Below are 19,821 nucleotides of genomic sequence, written 5' to 3' on the forward strand. Positions count from 1 at the left end.
CGAGGGCCTTTGTGATTTGACGGCTCATTACTGTTGGAAGGCAGGGCCTTGTGATTTGACTGCTCGTATAAATGCACGGACGACCTGATCGAGGAGGAGCAAAGAACCGTGTGGTATACTCAAGTTTTCCACTAGAGTAGTACTATGACGGAGGAGCACGAAACACGGCAGCCCAGTGCCATATGGCGATAAAAAATGATCTAATTTGCTAGTTATCTCATTGTCAGCATTGTTCTATTCATTTCCTCAAAAAAACATTGTTCTATTCATGCCTCGCAGAGAACATGACACGTGCGACGAAACACCCGAAGCAAAAGATGAAACACAGGAGCAAAAGAAGAAGGAAGATTATCACCCCAAATGATCTAATTCACCGCAGAGTCGTAACTGCTTCTTCATCACCTCCACGACCTCCATCTCCTTGCGCGTCTCCTCCGCCATCTTCATCATTGTGTCCATGACGCGGCATTTCTCGACGCGAGCCTTCATCATCTGTTCCACGGCCATATTACGTACCTTGATAGCAGTCGAGTGCTTGATGTGGAGCTTCACCAACTCTTCCTTATGTTCCATGGCGAGGGCCTGCAGCATCTTCATCGAGGAACTACTATTCTCATGCAGCTTCTTCCAGCCGGCGTTCTTCTCCTTCAACAGGTCGATCTCGTGGCAGAGCTTCGCATTGTCCTCCCGAAGTCGCAGGATTTCACTGGTCGCCTTCTTATCCGAGGCAATGCTCTTCTTCAGCAGCATCACCAAGCCGGCGGTCAACTACCCCTGCTGATTGAGCTCAGCGGGCATGTCATCGAGGCTCTCCTTCAGCAACTCCATCAATCCTTGAATGAACTCCTTCTGCATATTGAGCTGATCGGGCATGTCGTCGAGGGATAACGACTCCAGCTCCGCCAGCTCGGCATGTTCACCTCCGCGGCTAGGGCGCTCCTGGGAGCCATCGCCTGCCCGTGAGAGATCTTTCAAGGTCTCTGCGTGGCATCGAGCCCTCTTTTTTTCCGCAGCCTTGGTTGCCACTCCCTTGTTACGAGTAGTTCTCGACCTAGAGCTCTGCTCACTGGCCATGGCAACAACGGACGAAGAAGAAGCACTTATGAGGAGGAAAGGTAGAGTGATTTTCGGTTAGGTAGTTCCCCTTTTTTATAACCTAAGTACTAGCACTAGTACTAATACCTGCATAGTGGGAACACGTTCAGGTTTGGTACGTACTACTAGTAGATGTGAGCAGGCTTTCGAATGTGATGGGAACAAGGTAAAGATTAATTGATGGCTTTGGTTTCGAGGCCCGAAACGGCTCCCGATGAGTTTAGCGGAACATAAATTTCAAGTACTACTACACTGCTCAATATTAGCCTTGATATATAGTGATGTTAGGGGGGAGGGGGGCAGGGCCCTTACTTCCCCCTATCTTCTCCATTGTGCACGCGTCTGAGAGATGAAGCGGAAGGCATGGATGATGACAGGGGGACGTTGGATACATAATTAATGTGGGTGTATTAGCTATATATGTTAATCCTATATAGAGAGGTATAGATTGATTGATGTGGACGTGGGAAAGAGGGTGAGACCTCACTGGATATATCGATTGATCAGTTTGTGTGGAAAACTATGAAAGACCTAGCTATATACACACATACATAGAGGAACATCGATCGTTGCGCATGCACGCGTGAGAGATAAAGAATGCCTGATATGATGGAGAGGGGGATGTGTGTTGGTGTGTGCCTTCATGGGAGACCGACCTGAAGAAAAAGATTGCATGCGTGCGATGGATAATGTCGACTGGTAGTGTGTGTGCATGCATGCACGAGAGAAGGTTAGTGGTACAATTATAAAAAGAAGACTACTATGTGGCTGTAAAAGAATAGCTGAATAGGTGAGGTCACAATCATTGTAAAGTTGAATTCAAATATTTGAATAAGAGATCCTGATGTTTGAAACCCATGCATGCATGAATATAACGGAGATCTGCGCGGTGTGGTTTCGAAACGAGCATGTTGTAATGTATACACATTGAACAAGGTCAGACTGATTTGAATTTGAGATACCGATGGCAGACATCATTTGGCCACATCACATCCGTGCATGGACACACTATTCTAATTGGAGATGATGAGCGGATTTTGCATCACATATCTATATCTATACCCCTATATATATTATATTTTATATATTTTTTATATTGTGTGCAGGTAACTTTAACTTTGAAAGATGGTCGTTGGATGAGGCGAATCCGATGGTCCAAAGATGGCAAATTTGAGCACTACTGGTCATTGGATATCATCTAGATTCCACCAAATTTCGCCACATGTATAATCTAGAAGACTCCATGGTTGAACTTAAGCATAATGCACAAACATCAAAACACAAGCACTTCTTATTTATTCTAGAATCTTCCGTATCAGAATTGCCCAAATGTTTTTCTACATGATTTGCCATTATTTATTTTTACTTTATGTCTTACGACGCACAATTCCATGAATCTTAAAATAGATTAGCTTTCTTATAAACACTAGATGATTTTGAATGAAATGAACTATAAGAATTAAATGAACATCTACATCATGCATATATGACTCAAATCTTGCATGCTATAATGTGGTGTTTATTCATAATTTGGTTGCCAAATCTCATGCGTGCAATGCACGTGTACCTTACTCTAGTCTAAATGGTGTTTGTGTGTGTGTTGTGCGTGTTGAGGTGCAAATTGTCTTTTTTTGGGTACATGTTAAGCTTGTTCTTCCGAAATTTCAAGCCACGCCTTGTTATGCCGAAAATTCAAGCTAGCGTTTCTGTCTATCATGCTGGGAAACTCCCGCCTCTTCAACCCGCGCCTTGTTAGCCCGAAATATTGAAGATATATCTTTGTCTCGTTGTGCTCCAACAACTCCCTCCATCTCAACCCGCGCCTTGCTATTCCGAAATTATAACGCACGCGAAAACTCCCACCTCCTGTGAAATCCCGACACGCGAAATGCCTGTGGTACCCCTGAACCGAAAGAACCGCCTCAAATCGGTGGGGGTACTTTCATAACTTACCCCACATTTCGGACAAGCGCGTCTCTAAGCCATGGTTCCCCAATGCCAACCCATCCGCCCACCCATTCGTACACCGAGGCCGCGAAAACCCACGACGAAACCCCACACCCTGCTCCGTCCGCCACCCAGCCGGAGCCTCTTCCCCGACGATGTCGTCCACAGCAACACCTTGACATCCCTCATCCACCATACCGGATGAGGATCCGTCGTCGATCACATCGTCCCACCGGTTCAGCCACACCGTCCTCCACCTCCAAGGAGCTGCCCCGACGTTCCCCTCGTCTTTCGCACCACCTCCATTCCCACACCGCCGTCTTCACCTGCACCACTAGAAGAGCATCATCATCACCGTTTCCTCAGATGAAGATGCGGCCTAATCGGCGCCACCAAAGAGGTTGTACACTAATCGCCGCATTTTCTTATTGATTCGATCTCATGGTGCTGCCGGCGCTCGGTCCCGAGCCGACACGGCGCGGCTCCATCCACGGCGGCGTCACCGGCCACTTCCTCCACGGTGTTGCTCCCTCAACGGCGACGTCCACATCAGTAGGACCTGCTGCTACTTTAGCTCTCACTCGCGCTGCTGCTCTACTCTTGCTCTTGGTCCCCTTCCTGGTCTTCTCTTGCTATTGCTCTTGCTCGCGCTGCTACTCTTGCTCTTGCTTGCGATGCTTCTCCGATTTAGCTACACTTCACTCCGATGCCGCCGGGGTGAAGGAAGAACCAGCCGCAGTGGGAGGGGGGCTCACCGGAGAGGTACCCCACTATCTATCTTAGGGTTCAGGATGGGGGCGGTGGTCGCCGGCGGTGGCGGGGCGTTGGCGGGGCGGTGGCGTGGGGATCACCGGAGAAAAAGCTCGGCACGGGGGGCCTAGAGGGATGGTCAGGGCGGCGGCGAACCGGCGGTGGGGAGTGTTTTTGGGGCGGGCGGGGCGGCGCACCGCCGGCCGCGGGCGGCGGGGGGCTGCTGTTTGGCCGGCTCAGGGGGTGGAGGTTGAAGATGAACCGCAGGCCCTTGATTTCATATCCAATGGCTGCAAAATCGACTGACCAGAGATGAAAAAGTCAGTCGACCGATGTGTAGCCTCACCTTGCTAGTGCGTTCAGTTCCGACAGCAAAATTCAGTTTCGAAAGCAAAATTCAGTTTCGACAGTTAAGTTCAGTTTCGACAGTTAAGTTCATTTTCGACAGTTAAATTCAGTTTCGACAGTTAAGTTCAGAGATGAGCGGCTGATGTATTTTACATCTAGCACTTTGTGTTTATGTATTTTACATCATGTATTGGAGTTGCTATTCGAATTCCACTCAGGTTAACGTTGTTCGTTGTCTCTCTTGTCCTGCTTCAGCCCCGGCGTCGTACAACTCACCAGAGCTGCTCCAACAATGAAACCCTCCATCACAGCGGAGCAGTACCTCGGGCTCCATCTCCAGACGCCTAAGATCTTCTTCCCCTCCTTCGACAACCAAGTCAGCCGGAGCATCCTCACCGGCCAACCCAATCACGCTGAGATCGACATGGCTTCGCCAAAGAGGTTGTACACTTGTTACATCTCCTTTTTACTCTACATGTTATATATATTGTCCACTGAGCACTCGTAGTAATGGGAAATACGATTATTTTATCCTACTATATGACAAGCAGTGAGGTACCAGGCAACTTAACTATTTGTGATGGACTCTCTTGAACACCATCATTATTTATCTCTGCGCGTTTGAGCTGTGCATTTGTCGATGGGCTTGGGAGTTGAGCTAGTATGGCGGTGGCCTGGGTCCAAAGTAATATAAGTAGCACAAAAACATTTTTTTAGTGTAGAATTTTCCTTGCTCAAGCCTGCCTACTAGAATCACCAGTACTTGAAAGGAAAAGTGAATGAAAAACATCGGAATTGGAAAGTTTCCTATGGTACTACTTTTCATGAATTTGGTGCAAAGGAATGGAGCAAAGGAAAATTGTAGGATTTGTTCCTTTAGTGTCTCCTTGAAAGAAAAACCGTAGGAATTCTCATTTCCACTTCTCCTCCTTTTCATATTCCTATTCATCAAGCACAAGACTAAGAGATAGTAGCATAATAGCATTATAATCATACATTTTCTTGTGGTTTGACTTAATCTCACCATGCTTTTTTGCATCATGTGATCTTCCAATTGTTGTGAATCAAACACCCAGATTGGCAGAAATCCTGTGTTTTTAAATTCTCTGTTTTGCACGTGCATTCCTATCATATTCCTATCTATTTCCTATCCCTGCATTGTTAGAATCCTCAAATTCAAACAAGCCCTTACTTAATTACTTCTGTTACAGATATGTGTCAAAGAAAACTTTGTGTGGTTTGTCCTGCTCATGCGGTGTTGCGTTCCACCCCAGCTCAGCTGCTCCAATGACGGAAGGGTTCACCACAGCAGGGATCCGCTCTCTAGACTGTCTTTCGCCGCCTTAGATCTTCTTCCCCGCCGCCGACAGCCACGGCAACTGCATTACCATCATCAACTGAGCAGATGACCTTGAGGACTACACGTGTCCGCAAGAGAGGTCGCACTCTTCCGTGTCTGCTTACGTTATGCGTCGCTTAATATGATGACATGCTACATTATCGTCGTGTTCACCTATTAGACTCCGAGTCAGGTCCAAACTAATGCTGAAACTTGAGTTTTTAAATGGTTGTGGGGTACATATTGGGGCAGCAATCAGTACTATCTGTCTACTATCTGGTTAATCTCCGGTGTCTACTATGAGTTTCATGTTGGGTGCAAACAAACATTAAAGGAGCCATTATCTGTATTTTTTAACTAAAGCTATTATCTGCCTGCTATCATTGGTTTTGGGTCTATCCACAGTTTGCTACCATCACTCTGGATTTGTGCATGCTCTCCTTACATAATCTCACTATGTTTTATTCCTATGCATGCCAGTTATTGTACACAATGGAACTGATCATGTAGAGCAAAAGAGACGAGCCTTGCGTGGCAATAACATTTCATGCAGACAACATTCCATGGTGGGCGCAAAGGAAGTCCCCTCTCTACCCATTTCGGATCGTAATCAAGAGGAAGATAACTGTTATGAGGGGGATTCAGAAGGAGAAGACCACTCCTATTTACCCCATGAGGTCTTTGCTCTAACTTGGCATGCTGATATCGGTAATATCATGCATATGGTGCCTTGCATTTCTTACTGTATACATTAAAGATGTCATCTGCTTATGAGGGAGTCCTGGATTAGGGGGTCTCCGGACAGCCGGACTACCTCCATTGGCCGGACTGTCAGACTATGAAGATACAAGATTGAAGACTTCGTCTCGTGTCCGGGTGGGACTCTACATGGCGTGGAAGGCAAGCTAGGCAATACGGATATGGATATCTCCTCCTTTGTAACCAACCTTGTGTAACCCTAACCCTATCCGGTGTCTATATAAACCGAAGGGTTTTAGTCCGTAGGACAACAACCACAACATACAATCATACCATAGGCTAGCTTCTAGGGTTTAGCCTCTCTGATCTCGTGGTAGATCTACTCTTGTACTACCCATATCATCAATATTAATCCAGCAGGACATAGGGTTTTACCTCCATCAAGAGGGCCCGAACCTGGGTAAAATATTGTGTCCCCTGCCTCCTGTTACCATCCGGCCTAGACGCACAGTTCGGGACCCCCTACCCGAGATCCGTCGGTTTTGACACCGACATTGGTGCTTTCATTGAGAGTTCCTCTGTGTCGTCGCCGTTAGGCTCGATGGCTCCTCCGATCATCAACAACGATGTAGTCCAGGGTGAGACTTTTCTCCCCATACAGATCTTCGTATTCGGCGGCTTTGCACTGCGGGCTAATTCGCTTGGCCATCTGGAGCTGATTGAAAGCTACGCCCCTGGCCATCAGGTCAGATTTGGAAGTTTGAACTACACGACCGACATCCGCGGAGACTTGATCTTCGACGGATTCGAGCCGCAGCCGGGCGCGCCGCACTGTCACGATGGGTATGACCTAGCTCTGCCATCGAACAGTACCCCAGAGGCCGCATCCGCATCAGCTCCGACCCTTAGCTCGGAGCCAACTGCGCCAATCGAGGACGGGTGGCTAGACACCGCCTCAGGGGCTGCAGTCTTTCAGCACTCGGATTGGGATGCGGATCATGGAATTCACCGCCGCGGATATCTTTCAGCACTCGCCCTTCGGCGACATTTAGAATTCACTAAGGTCTCTCTCTTTGTCAAGAGAGCCCTGGCCGGACTATGGCCAACTGGATTGGGATGCGGACGACGAAGAAAATCGACGCCCACCCACCACCCACTTCGTAGCCACTGTCGATGATTTAACCGACATGCTCGACTTCGACTCTGAAGACATCGACGGTATGGACGACAATGTAGGAGACGAACATGAACCAGCACCTATAGGGCACTGGAAAGCCACCTCGTCATATGACATATACATGGTGGATACACCCAAAGAAGGCAATGGCAATGAGATAGCGGAGGATGACCCCTCCAAGAAGCAACCCAAGCGTCGACGTCAGCGGCGCCACTCTAAGTCCCTCCAAAGCAAAAGTGGTGATACCGGCACAGGAGATAATAACACTCCAGATAGTGCCAAAGGCAACAACAATCCCCTCCAGCAAGATTTAGAGCAGGAGGATGGAGAAGCCAGCCCTCCTGAGAGAGCGGCAGACGGAGAGGAGGAAGATGACAATTACATGCCCCCCTCCGAAGACGAGGCAAGCCTCGGCGACGATGAATTCGCCGTACCAGAGGATCCCATCAAACAAGAGCGGTTCAAGCGCCGACTTATGGCCACGGCAAATAGCCTCAAGAAAAAGCAGCAGCAGCTTCAAGCTGATCAAGATCTGCTAGCTGACAGATGGACTGAAGTCCTCGCGGCTGAGGAATATAAACTCGAGCGCCCCTCCAAGAATTACCCAAAGTGCAGGTTACTACCCCGACTGGAGGAGGAAGCGTATGATACGGCTGATCGGCCACCTCGTGGCCGCGATAGAGAGGCATTCTAGCCAAAAACTTAGCCTCCACCTCGATGCCATTCACATAAAAAGGCCTGGGGAGATACGCCAGACCTACGGGACATATTGGAGGACAAAGCAAAGCATGCAAGATCGATCTATGGATCATGAAGGCGCACCACTCTGCGAGACGATAAACGTCATGCCGGATACAGTAAAAGCAAATCCGGTCAGGCCGAACACAGCGGGTAAGACCTATTCGAGCTGCATCGCGATATAGCCCAATACAGAGGCGCCGCATACCCCCTATGCTTCATAGACGAAGTAATGGATCATCAATTCCCAGAAGGTTTCAAACCTGTAAATATTGAATCATACGATGGCACAACAGATCCCGCGGTATGGATCGAGGATTTCGTCCTCCACATCCACATGGCCCGTGGTGATGACTTACACGCCATCAAATACCTCCCACTAAAGCTCAAAGGACCAGCGCGGCATTGGCTTCAGCTTGCCAGCGGACTCCATTAGCTGTTGGGAAGATCTGGAAGCCACATTCCTCGACAACTTTCAGGGCACTTATGTGCGACCACCAGACACCGATGACTTGAGCCACATAATTCAGCTGCCAGAAGAGTCGGCGAGGCAATTCTGGACTCGGTTCCTTACAAAAAAAATCAAATTGTCGACTGTCCGGATGCAGAGGCCTTAGCGGCTTTCAAACACAACATCCGAGACGAGTGGCTAGCCCGGCACCTTGGTCAGGAAAAGCCGAAATCTATGGCAGCTCTCATGACGCTCATGACCCGCTTTTGTGCGGGAGAAGACAGCTGGCTGGCTTGCAGTAATAACATATCAAAGAACCATGGTACCTCGGATACCAAGGACGGCAATAGCAGGTCACGTCGCAACAAACATAAGCGCCGCATTAACAGAAAAAATATCGAGGATACGGTAGCCAATGCCAGATTCAAAGGCTCTAAACCCGGTCAGCGGAAAAAGCCAATCAAACAAAGTACGCCGGATCCGTCCAGCTTGGACCGTATACTCGATCGCTTGTGTCAAATACACGGCACCCCAGACAAGCCAGCCAATCACACCAACAGGGATTGTTGGGTGTTCAAGCAGGCCGGCAAGTTGCTTGCCGAAAACAAAGACAAGGGGCCACATAGCGATGACGAGGTGGAATCACGGCAGCCACACACCGGAGGATAGAAGAGGTTTCCCCCACAAGTGCGGACAGTGAACATGATATACGCAACCCACATCCCCAAGAGGGAGCGGTAGCGTGCGCTCAGGGACGTATATGCGTTGGAGCCGGTCGCCCCAAAGTTCAACCCTTGGTCCTCCTGTCCGATCACCTTCGATCACAGGGACCACCCCACTAGTATCCGTCATGGTGGATTCGCCACACTGGTCCTAGACCCAATCATTGACGGATTTCACCTCACTCAAGTCCTTATGGATGGCGGTAGCAGCCTGAACCTGTTTTATCAGGACATAGTGCTTAAAATGGGTATAGAACCCTCAAGGATCAAACCCACAAAAACGACCTTTAAAGGTGTCATTCCAGGTGTAGAGGCCCATTGCACAGGCTCAATTACACTGGAAGTGGTCTTCGGATCCCCGGATAACTTCCGAAGCGAAGAGTTAATCTTCGACATAGTCCCGTTCTGCAGTGGTTATCATGCGCTGCTCGGGCGAACTGCATTTGCTAGATTCAATGCGGTGCCACATTATGCATACCTCAAGCTCAAGATGTCAGGACCTCGCGGAGTTATTACAGTCAATGGAAACACAGATCGCTCTCTCCAAACAGAGGAGCACACCGCGGCCCTCACTACAGAAGCGCAAAGTAGCCTCTCAAGGCAATCAACCCGTTCGGTGCTTCAAAGCCCGGACACCTTCAAGTGCGCTTGGAGCAATCGGCAAATGGACCGCCTGGCACGATCTGAGCTCGTGTAGCAATACGGCGCCCACCCAAATCCCAGCCCAACGGCAAAACTCATGCCACGCGTACATAATTACGCACTAAAAATACCATGGGCACAGGTGGGGAGGGTTGGCAAAACTGCGGCATGCCCAAAGACGCGGCTTTAACCGCACTAGGGGCTTCCCGTTTTGTAATTTTTCTCTTTTTTCAGGACCTTAATCTCTGGAAACACTGTCCGCAGCACTATTGCCGAACACATGATGCAGCAACCAAGGAGGCAACTAGCTACGTCATACCACCGGAATTCCCAGGTGGATTACAGTAATGAGCGAAATATTCGATTGCATATCATTCCTCAGCTTGCCCTTGGAAGGGACATAGTCCTACTCTTTGCTTATCGCACTACCTATATCACTCTGCTTTAACACAATCTTTTGACTAAACAATGCATGACATTACGACTATTATTGCATTCCTGTTATATATATATATATATATATATATATATATATATATATATCCATGTGTTCAATTAATGACGCCTTGCAACCGTACACTTTGGTACGACCAACACACCAGGGGCTTACGTACCCCACAATACGGTGTGAAAAGTCCGAACACTTTCACAAGTGTGGCACCCCGAACTTATAGCATTATATGCATCAGCTTCGAATCATGTCTTTGGTCAAATGTTGGGTTTGCCCGACTCCTATGTTTTGGTACCTTATGTTCCGCTCTATCGGCTAAGGTAGCGCTAGGAGAACTACTGCGATTGTGCCCCGGTTCTGCTGGGTTCAGCACCTCAGTAGAGAAAGCTAAAACTGACTGTCATGATAAGGCAAGAGACTGGTCGCTGTTCGGTGAGGTTTTCGAGTCCCTAAAGACTTATGCCGCTTAGAGCGAGGGGCCGGCCTTGTCCGTCTTAAAGGCGTGTATCACGCCCCAAATTCGGCCTTCCGAATACCAGGGGCTTCGCCGAAATTTAAAATTATAGAATTCTATGGCTAAGTGAGAGTGATAAAGCATTATTAGTTCGGCTGCCTTGTTCGCTGTGCTGAGCACCTCCCTCGAAGGACCCAAACATGGGAACAAGAGTGCTCAGGTTTATCCCGAACACCCCAGCACTCGTGGCATGGGGGCAGAAGCCGAGGACTAGCCATCTCTTAGATTGGATAAACAGCCAAACATAAGGCAATATTTTAAATTCAAACAAGCATTGCATAGCGCATATGAAACAAGTTTTCATAAATACAGGATAAAACGAGCAAGTCTCACTCAAATATTACATCTTTGGAATACTCGTCCGCTATGAGACGGGCACCGGCAGAACACCCTCGTAGTACATCTCGGGGTGGCGGTGCTCCTTGCCCTCTAGCGGCCCCTCCTTGATCAGCTTCACGGCGTCTAGCTTGACCCAGTGCAATTTCACACGAGCGAAAGCCCGACGTGCACCTTCAATGCAGACAGATCGCTTGACGACCTCCAGCCGCGGATAGGCATCCACAAGCTGCCTCACCAGGCCGAAGAAGCTGTTCGGAAGGGTGTCACCAGGCCATAGCCGGACTATAAAGCTCTTCATGGCCCGATCGGCCGCCTTATGTAGCTCGACCATCTGCTTCAGCTGGTCGCTCATTGGCACCGGGTGTTCGGCCTCAGCATACTGAAACCAGAACAGATTCTCCGTTGAGCTTCCATCCCCGGCCTGGTAAAATTGTGTGGCATCGGACATGCTGTGGGGAAAATCTGCGAATGCTCCTGAAGAGCTCCGGATTCGGGTAAGTAATCGGTAATTTACTCTTACATGCTTGCTTTGCATATAGAAAGCCTTACCCGCCGCTATCTTCTTCATTGCGTCGATCTCCTGGAGGGCCTTTTGGGCTTCGGCCTTGGCATTTTTGCGCTCTCGAGGGCCGTGGCAAGCTCAGACTCCCGCGTCTTTGAGTCAAGCTCCAATGCCTCGTGCTTCGCCACGAGAGACTGGAGCTCTTGCTGCACCTCGCCCACCCAAGCCTCATGCTTCTCTCGCTCGGTGCGCTCCTTGGACGCTTTATCTTCGGCCTTGGTTAGCGCTTGCGTCAAGGTCGCCACCTCGGTCGTGGCCCCTGGCAAATATACGATGATCCTGTCATTTTGCAATCGCGTCTTCATTTATATATACATATCTATAGACATGGTATTACTTACCCTTGTTCTCCTCGAGCTGCCTTTTGGCAAGGCCGAGCTCTTTCCTGGACCCCTCGAGGTCCTGCTTCAGTACGGCAACCTCCGCAGTCAGTGCGGCGGACGCCAGCAGCGAGGCCTGCATACGCATATAGACATACTTATATTAGACTCGTGTGATATTATTTGATCCTCTTTTCGGCTTTTCTTTGTGAATACCGAACAAAGCATCAGGGGCTACTGTCTATGCGGTAATATTTCTACTACATTTTAAAACACTTACCTCAAAGCCTATTAGAAGGCTGGCACATGCTTCAGTCAACCCGCTCTTGGCGGACTGAACCTTCTGGACCACCGCACTCATAACAGTACGGTGCTCCTCGTCGATGGAAGCGCTGTGAAGCGCTTCTAGCAGATTGTCCGGCGCCTCTGGATGGACAGAGGTCCCCGGCACAGGCGTCTTGCCCCTCTTAGAAGGAAGCCGCCTGCCCGAGCCTGGAACCACTGGAGGTTCCGACGCGATGTTCGGCTGAGGGCCGAACTCGGAGCTCTCAAGGGCCCCGTCCCCTCGGCTCCCGGAGTCCGGAAGGTCGCCTTGAGGCGCCTCCGAGACTGTCTCCCCTCTGTTCGGTGCCTCTTGAGACAGCACCTCGGCATCGTCGGCAGGATGAGGGGAGGTGGCGGTCGGGATTGGATCGCTATCCATGTCCGACGAGCCCAGGGAGCCGTCCGATGATACATCAATACTAGCTCGTGGTGGCCTGCATAATCATGTTCAGCATTAGGGAAAGCAGTGCAACAAAGGAATGCTATGAGTTACTCTGGTATCCGAATACTTACGATCTCCCCGGGGGCTTGGCCCTGGCAACCACTCGTCTTCGCCTTCGTCGGCGGTGGTGGAACTGTCCGGAAGGAGAGTCCTTCCCTTCTTGGACCCTTCGCCCCCCCCCCCCCCAGTTGGGGCGGCCTTCCTTTTCTTATCTCCCCCAGCTGGAGGGGGAGCATCTTCTTCTTCTTCCTCGTCTTCGGGGGAGGAGTGCACCGCAAAGTCATCGGACGGAGAGTCCGACGATGCCTAGCATCGGGAACTCTTTTGGGTTCCCTTGGCCTTCTTGGCCTTCTCCGGCACCGTATAAGGGGCCGGAGTCAGCATCTTCGCCAGAAGAGCGTCTGCTGGGCCTTCGGGCAAAGGAGCCGGATAGTCGATCTGTCTAGCCGTCTCCTGCCAGTCCTATCAAAGGTACGGGAGTTTAGATCCCGCATGGAGTCAATCTATAAGAAATAAGTATCCTGTGAAAGGTAAAGCAGCTTACCGCACTGGTTTGGCGCTTCGCGCTGAATCCGCGATCCTCAGTAATGGGAGGGGGGACCTCAGCGCTTTTCAACAGCACCCTCCAGGCATCTTTGTGAGTTGTGTCGAAGAGCCTGTTCAGAGTTCGGTGCTCAGCCGGGTAGAACTCCCACAAGTTGAACTCCCGTTGTTGGCACGGGAGGATCCGGCGGTGGAGCATGACCTGGACCACGTTGACAAGTTTAGCTTCTTGTTCACCATGTTTTGAATACATGTTTGGAGTCCGGTCAGCTCTCCCCAACTACCCCAGGACAGGCCCTTCTCTTTCCAGGAGGTGAGCCGCGTGGGGATGCCAGATCGGAACTCGGGGGCCGCTGCCCATGCAGGGTCGCGCGGCTCGGTGATGTAGAACCACCCCGATTGCCACCCCTTTATGGTTTCCACAAAGGAGCCCTCGAGCCATGTTACGTTGGGCATCTTGCCCACCACGGCGCCTCCGCACTCCGCCTGGCGGCCGCCCACAACCTTTGGCTTAACATTGAAGGTCTTAAACCATAAGCCGAAGTGGGGCTTGATGCGGAGGAAGGCCTCGCACATGACGATAAATGTCGAGATGTTGAGGATGAAGTTCGGGGCCAGATCGTGGAAATCCAGGCCGTAATAGAACATGAGCCCCCAAACGAATGGGTGGAGAGGGAATCCCAGTCCATGGAGGAAATGGGTGAGGAACACTACCCTCTCATGGGGCCTGGGGGTGGGGATGAGCTGCTCCTCATCTGGGAGCCGGTGCGTGATGTCGTCGGGCAGGTATCCGGCTCTCCTCAGCTTCTTGATGTCTCCATCCGTGACGGAGGAGACCATCCACTTTCCTCCCGCTCTAGACATGGTTGGAGAAGGATGAGGTGGGAAGTGCAGACTTGGGCGCTAGAGCTCGAGTGTGCGAAAACGGATGAGCGAAGGAGGAAGAAGGCGTGGATAGAAAGGTGAATCCTTATCTCTTTATATGGGCGGACGAAACTAAGCGTCCCCACTAGCCTGGTAAAAGTCGCTTATCCCCAAGCGTCGTAATCGATGGCGTGGTAGGGTTACCCACGCCCGTATTGATGAGAATCCCGTAATAAGGGGACACGATCTCTGCTTTGACAAGACGTGTCGAAAAACTGCCTCGCGTTATGTGCGGGGCTAGTTAAAGGAAATGGTTCGAATAATCCCCGGGACATGACATAACATCATGCTATCAAAACAAGTCAGCAAATTTGATTTGCGAAAATATTATTCTCTCTACGGTGGTATGTGGAACTTATATTGCAGGGTCGGACACTATCCTCGTATTCAAATTCTTCGGTGATGTATTCGGAGAAGGAACCCGCCTTGCAATGCCGAAGACAATACTGCGCGCAGGACTCATCGTCATTGAAGCCTGGTTCAGGGGCTACTGAGGGAGTCCTGGATTAGGGGGTCTCCGGACAGCCGGACTATCTCCATTGGCCGGACTGTTAGACTATGAAGATACAAGATTGAAGACTTCGTCTCGTGTCCAGGTGGGACTCTACTTGGCGTGGAAGGCAAGCTAGGTAATACGGCCAATGTAACCCTAACCCTCTCCGGTGTCTATATAAACTGAAGGGTTTTAGTCCGTAGGACAACAACCACAACATACAATCATACCATAGGCTAGCTTCTAGGGTTTAGCCTCTCTGATCTTGTGGTAGATCTACTCTTGTACTACCCATATCATCAATATTAATCCAGCAGGACGTAGGGTTTTACCTCCATCAAGAGGGCCCGAACCTGGGTAAAACATTGTGTCCCCTGCCTCCTGTTACCATCCGGTCTAGACGCATAGTTCGGGACCCCCTACCCGAGATCCGCCGGTTTTGACACCGACAGCTTAGTTTAGACATGCTTTGTGTCAATGCCATCTGTTTAGTTTCTTTATCGTATATGTGAATCATGCAATGCCATCTTGTCTAGCCAAGCATCATATATGTGAATTTTGCAATGCCACCCTGGTTAGCCAGTCATCTTATATGTGAATTATATCATGCCATCATTTTTTTATTACGCGTTAAATTTGTCAACAATTTTAGTACATTCAATTACTCTTCCTCTGCATCAGCCATTTGGCACGGTCATGGAAAAATCTGGAGTGGAAACAAGGTCTTCAGAGCAGACAATGCTATCTGACGAAGCGCATGTCTTGCTGGTTACCGATAGCTCCTCAGAGGAGGATTCAGAGACAGATGACCAGTCATATCCCCCCCCCCCCCGAGGTGCATGCCCTAACTTGGCAGGGTTATGTTGCTCATATCGTGCGTATGGTATCTTGCATTGCTATGTCATTTGCTTAGTTTAGACATGCTTTGTGTGAATGCCACATGTTTAGTGTCTAATTACCATATATGTGAATTATGCAATGCCATCTTGTTGCAAGACATTATATATGTGAATTATGCAATGTTATCTTGTTGCAAGGCATTATGTATGTGAATTATGCAATGCCATGGTGTTTAGGCAAGCGTCATATATGTGAATTATATCATGCCATCATTGTTTTTGTATTTCTCATTGCTTTTGTCGACAATGTTTGTATATTCAACTGCTCTTCCTGTGCATCAGCCATTTGAATTGGTGATGGTGAAATCTGGAGTGAAAACAAGGTCTTCAGAGCAGACAATGCTACCTGCTGAAGCAGATATCTTGCTGGTTACAAATAGCTCTTCAGAGGAGGATTCAGAGGTAGATGACCAGTCCTATTATCCCCCTGAGGTGTATGCTCAAACTTGGCAGGGTTATATTACTCATATAATGCATATGTTGTATTGCAATGCTTAGTTTTTACATCATATACACAATATTGAATGCCATCTCCTTAGTTGACACATCATATATGCGATTGCCCTCTGCTCACTTCCTTAGTATATAAATCATATATTTGAATTATGTCATGCCATGATGTTTACATAGACAGCATGTATCTGAATTATGGCATGCCAACCCATTTTCTAAAGACATAATATAGTTATATCATCTCATCTTGTTTACATAGTCATCATATTTAAATTATGTCATTCTATCCATGAATTATATCATGCCATCATGTTTCCATCGACGGCATGTTTGTGATTTATGGCATGCCAACCACTTTAATAGACATATCGTATAGTTATATCATGTCATCCTGTTTACATAGTCATCATATTTTGAAGTATGTCATTCTATCCTGTTTAGTTAGCCATCATACATGTGAAATTGTGTCATGCTATCCTGTTTAATTAGCCATCATATATGTGAAATTATGTCCTGCTGTTCTGTTTGCTTAGACAACATAAATGTGAATATTTCATGCCCTATTTTCTTCCCTACTATCCATTGCACATGTCTATCTTACAATGTATGTACATTCAATTACTTTTCTTGTTTATCAGCCATTTCAATTGGAGGGAGTGATGGCAGTATCTGTGGGAGTAAAAACACGGTCTTCAGAAAAGATCGTGCTACCTGTTGATGTAGATAGAACCACGGTTGTACTTGCCCAAGAACCAGCCCCACCACACATAACCCACACTCATGCAGATTGTACCCCTACCCAGTTGGACAGAGAACCAGCTACACCCCTTCTAACCCCAACCCCAGTAGATAGACACCCAGTTCCCGTTGACACAGCACCGTCTCCACCACAAAGCACCCAAACACGAGCAGATAGTAAGGCAACTGCAGTGCCCAAATCACGAGGACCACCACTCCGAACTCGAAGTCAACGCTTAAAGCAGAAGAAGAATTGTTCTCAGGTCAGGTTCCGTAGCTATGGTTCATACTACTTTGCTCTTGCATCACTGTATTTACTGATACCAACTAATTTTAAATTTGAAGGATGCAATTGAAACTCCAATGGCACAACAGGTATGTTTTAAACCTGTTTCTTCAATGTGTTTGGATGTTTGCTGTTGTAACTTGCTCTATGTTGATTTCAGTTTCAATTGAATAAACAGTTATGTTCTCATGCCATGCACATTACAAGTGTAGTTATTGCTGTGTAGTTTCCCACACTTATATTCTGTCTATGTTGCTTTGTCTTAAATAGATATGATTTGAACTGTATCTATCTTGATTTGGCAACATAAACTAGAATGATATAGACCATACAGTGACCATACTACATAGATATATATTTGTTTCATGATGTTATCCTGTCCACCTTACTACTGAACTGGTTTACCAAAATGAGTTTCATATACTACATTGTAAACCTGAGATGTGTTTGTTTGTTTCTCTTTTAGAACACAGATAAAATATTGGAGAAGAGTACCCTGTTATGCAATGGTAAAGGGAGTAATGCAGATAAGGTTCAAGATAGTGAGACATCCCTGTTGGTCTTCAAGAAAGCTGATAAAAACTATATTGAAGACACTGAGACAAACCCAAAGTCCTGTCTTGATGTAGTGTTCAAGTTACTGGCTACCACTGCTGACACCAACTCTTCGAACTCATTGCCTGAATCAGTTCGGCTTCTTGAGTCTCAACTTCAAGTTGAAAGACATCGATCAGATGTTATGCGACAAGAAGCCGAAGGACTGTGGAAGTCCCTGCAGAATTTAAATGCATACTTTCTGGTGCAACAGCAAGCGCTGGAGGACTTAAGCGCCAAACAAGAGAAACTTGATAAGCTTGCTAAGCATCTTGCAGCATTATGGGTACCTAGGATATTGTTTCTTGAGCTCTTCTAAGTGGTTTCTGTTCTAGACTTGTTTTGCTGCGGCATTTATATGTTGTTGTGTTCCCTATATTTGCACTGGTGGCGAACTTTGATGCCCAGTGGATGTAATATGTGTAATAGCCGTGATAGCCTAGTGTAAGTTGCTTGCTTATTTATTTCCTTGTGTTGTCTTGTTTATTTGTTTCACTACAAGAAATGTGTTAATCCATGACGGAACCAAGATGTCACATATGTGCACAAAACCGTCGTGGTAGGTTGTCCATGACGGACCTGAAATTCGTCATGTATATCGCGTCATAATTTGACTACCATGCACTCCTTGACGGATTGCCAAAACTGTCATGGATCCATGACAGTTCTTGACTGTCATAGATTCCTGTTAGATAACGGCGTTAATCATACATTCCACGTCATCATGTGACATGGCAACCAACATGGATCTGACATGGCAGCCCATGTAATAGTCAGCCCAATTCAAACTTTGGCCCACTAAGTTTTAGCTTTGTCCAAGACTATTGGCCCATGTTGTGATCAGCCCCATAAGAAGTTTTGCCCATTAAATTCCAAGTTGGGCCAAGCCCCAGTAGTTAGATCCATGAAATTAGCCCATAAGTAATTTCTCTTGTCCATGGAAATTTGGAGTCAATAAGAAAAATTTACTGGTAATTTTATTATTAAACAAAAAAGGAAATTGCATAAACATGTCAGGAAATAAAAAATTAAGAAAAAAGGAAAAAAGACCCAGTACAGACTTATCACAATACCACAAAAGGAAAAAAGACCCAGAGCTATACTACACTGCAACCACCACGGTTCATCTCAACACTTTGCTGGCCGGATAACTGCCTGTATCCGCTCAAATCTTCAGAGGGAGACGCCGTATCCACTATCCACAATGGCCTTGACTCGACCAATGCTCCTGTTCAGTGACCGTCTCCACCCATAGTGACGCCATGGAACAGCCGTTGCCTGCAAATAAGAGGTCTTGCATAATCAGAAGCAAAAGCGAGGGGATAATCCGAAGTAAAAATGAAAGGGGCAAATCTGAATCGACAAACGGCTCACAGTGTCGAGCTAGACGAATTATGTAACGGCGAGGACAGCAAAGGAGATGAACACGGGCCTTGTGCCGACGGGTGGGCAGCAGCAGCCCAGCACGAGGTAGCCCCCAGCCGCCGATGCTCAACTTGACCAGGCGCCTCGCTGGCTCAGTGCGGCACCACTGGACAGAACGGCGGAAGCCTCGACGTCGCCGGCCTTGTTCCCATTGTCTTGGCAACCACCACGACACGGCACCCCGGCGACGGGTCGGCGCAGCGTCCTCAGTGACGGGTCGGCTCAGCTCCTCGGCGACGGATCAGGGAAGCTCCACGGTGACGGGAAGAGGAGAGTGGCGCGCAGGCTGCAGCTACTACGGCGAACCGGCACAAAGTTCGCCAGCCGCCTTCTATTGCAATCCGAGGGGTGGAGAGAAGGAGCACGGAGATCGGGAAGGCAGTCCATGGAAAACGAGCCAGCGGCGGGGGTGGGGCGAGAAAGAAGATAGTGAGGGGGATGAGTGTGTGCCGTTGGATCTTGGAGGGATCAACGGTGGATACACTACGATCCGTGGGAGGGTCCAATGGACCAATCAGAACGCAGGATTTGTACTACGCTGGATACAAATGTCTAGGAACCCTAGTGGACTTTCGTTGCCTTCAGCCCAGTGCCGAAGTTCGCATG

At 48.4% G+C, this 19,821-nt stretch overlaps 1 long non-coding RNA gene across 1 annotated transcript; it reads right to left on the reverse strand.

Annotated features, from left to right (window-relative positions):
• Positions 1-18,743: 18,743 nt before the first annotated feature.
• On the reverse strand, positions 18,744-19,597 carry LOC123185677 (uncharacterized). The gene is made up of 2 exons (XR_006493460.1): positions 19,165-19,597; positions 18,744-19,068 (listed from the first exon to the last, which is right to left on the reverse strand). It is a non-coding gene; the product is annotated as an uncharacterized lncRNA (long non-coding RNA).
• Between the last annotated feature and the right edge of the window lie 224 nt (positions 19,598-19,821).

Source organism: Triticum aestivum, chromosome 2A, assembly GCF_018294505.1.
Source record: "Triticum aestivum cultivar Chinese Spring chromosome 2A, IWGSC CS RefSeq v2.1, whole genome shotgun sequence".
NCBI lineage: Eukaryota > Viridiplantae > Streptophyta > Magnoliopsida > Poales > Poaceae > Triticum > Triticum aestivum.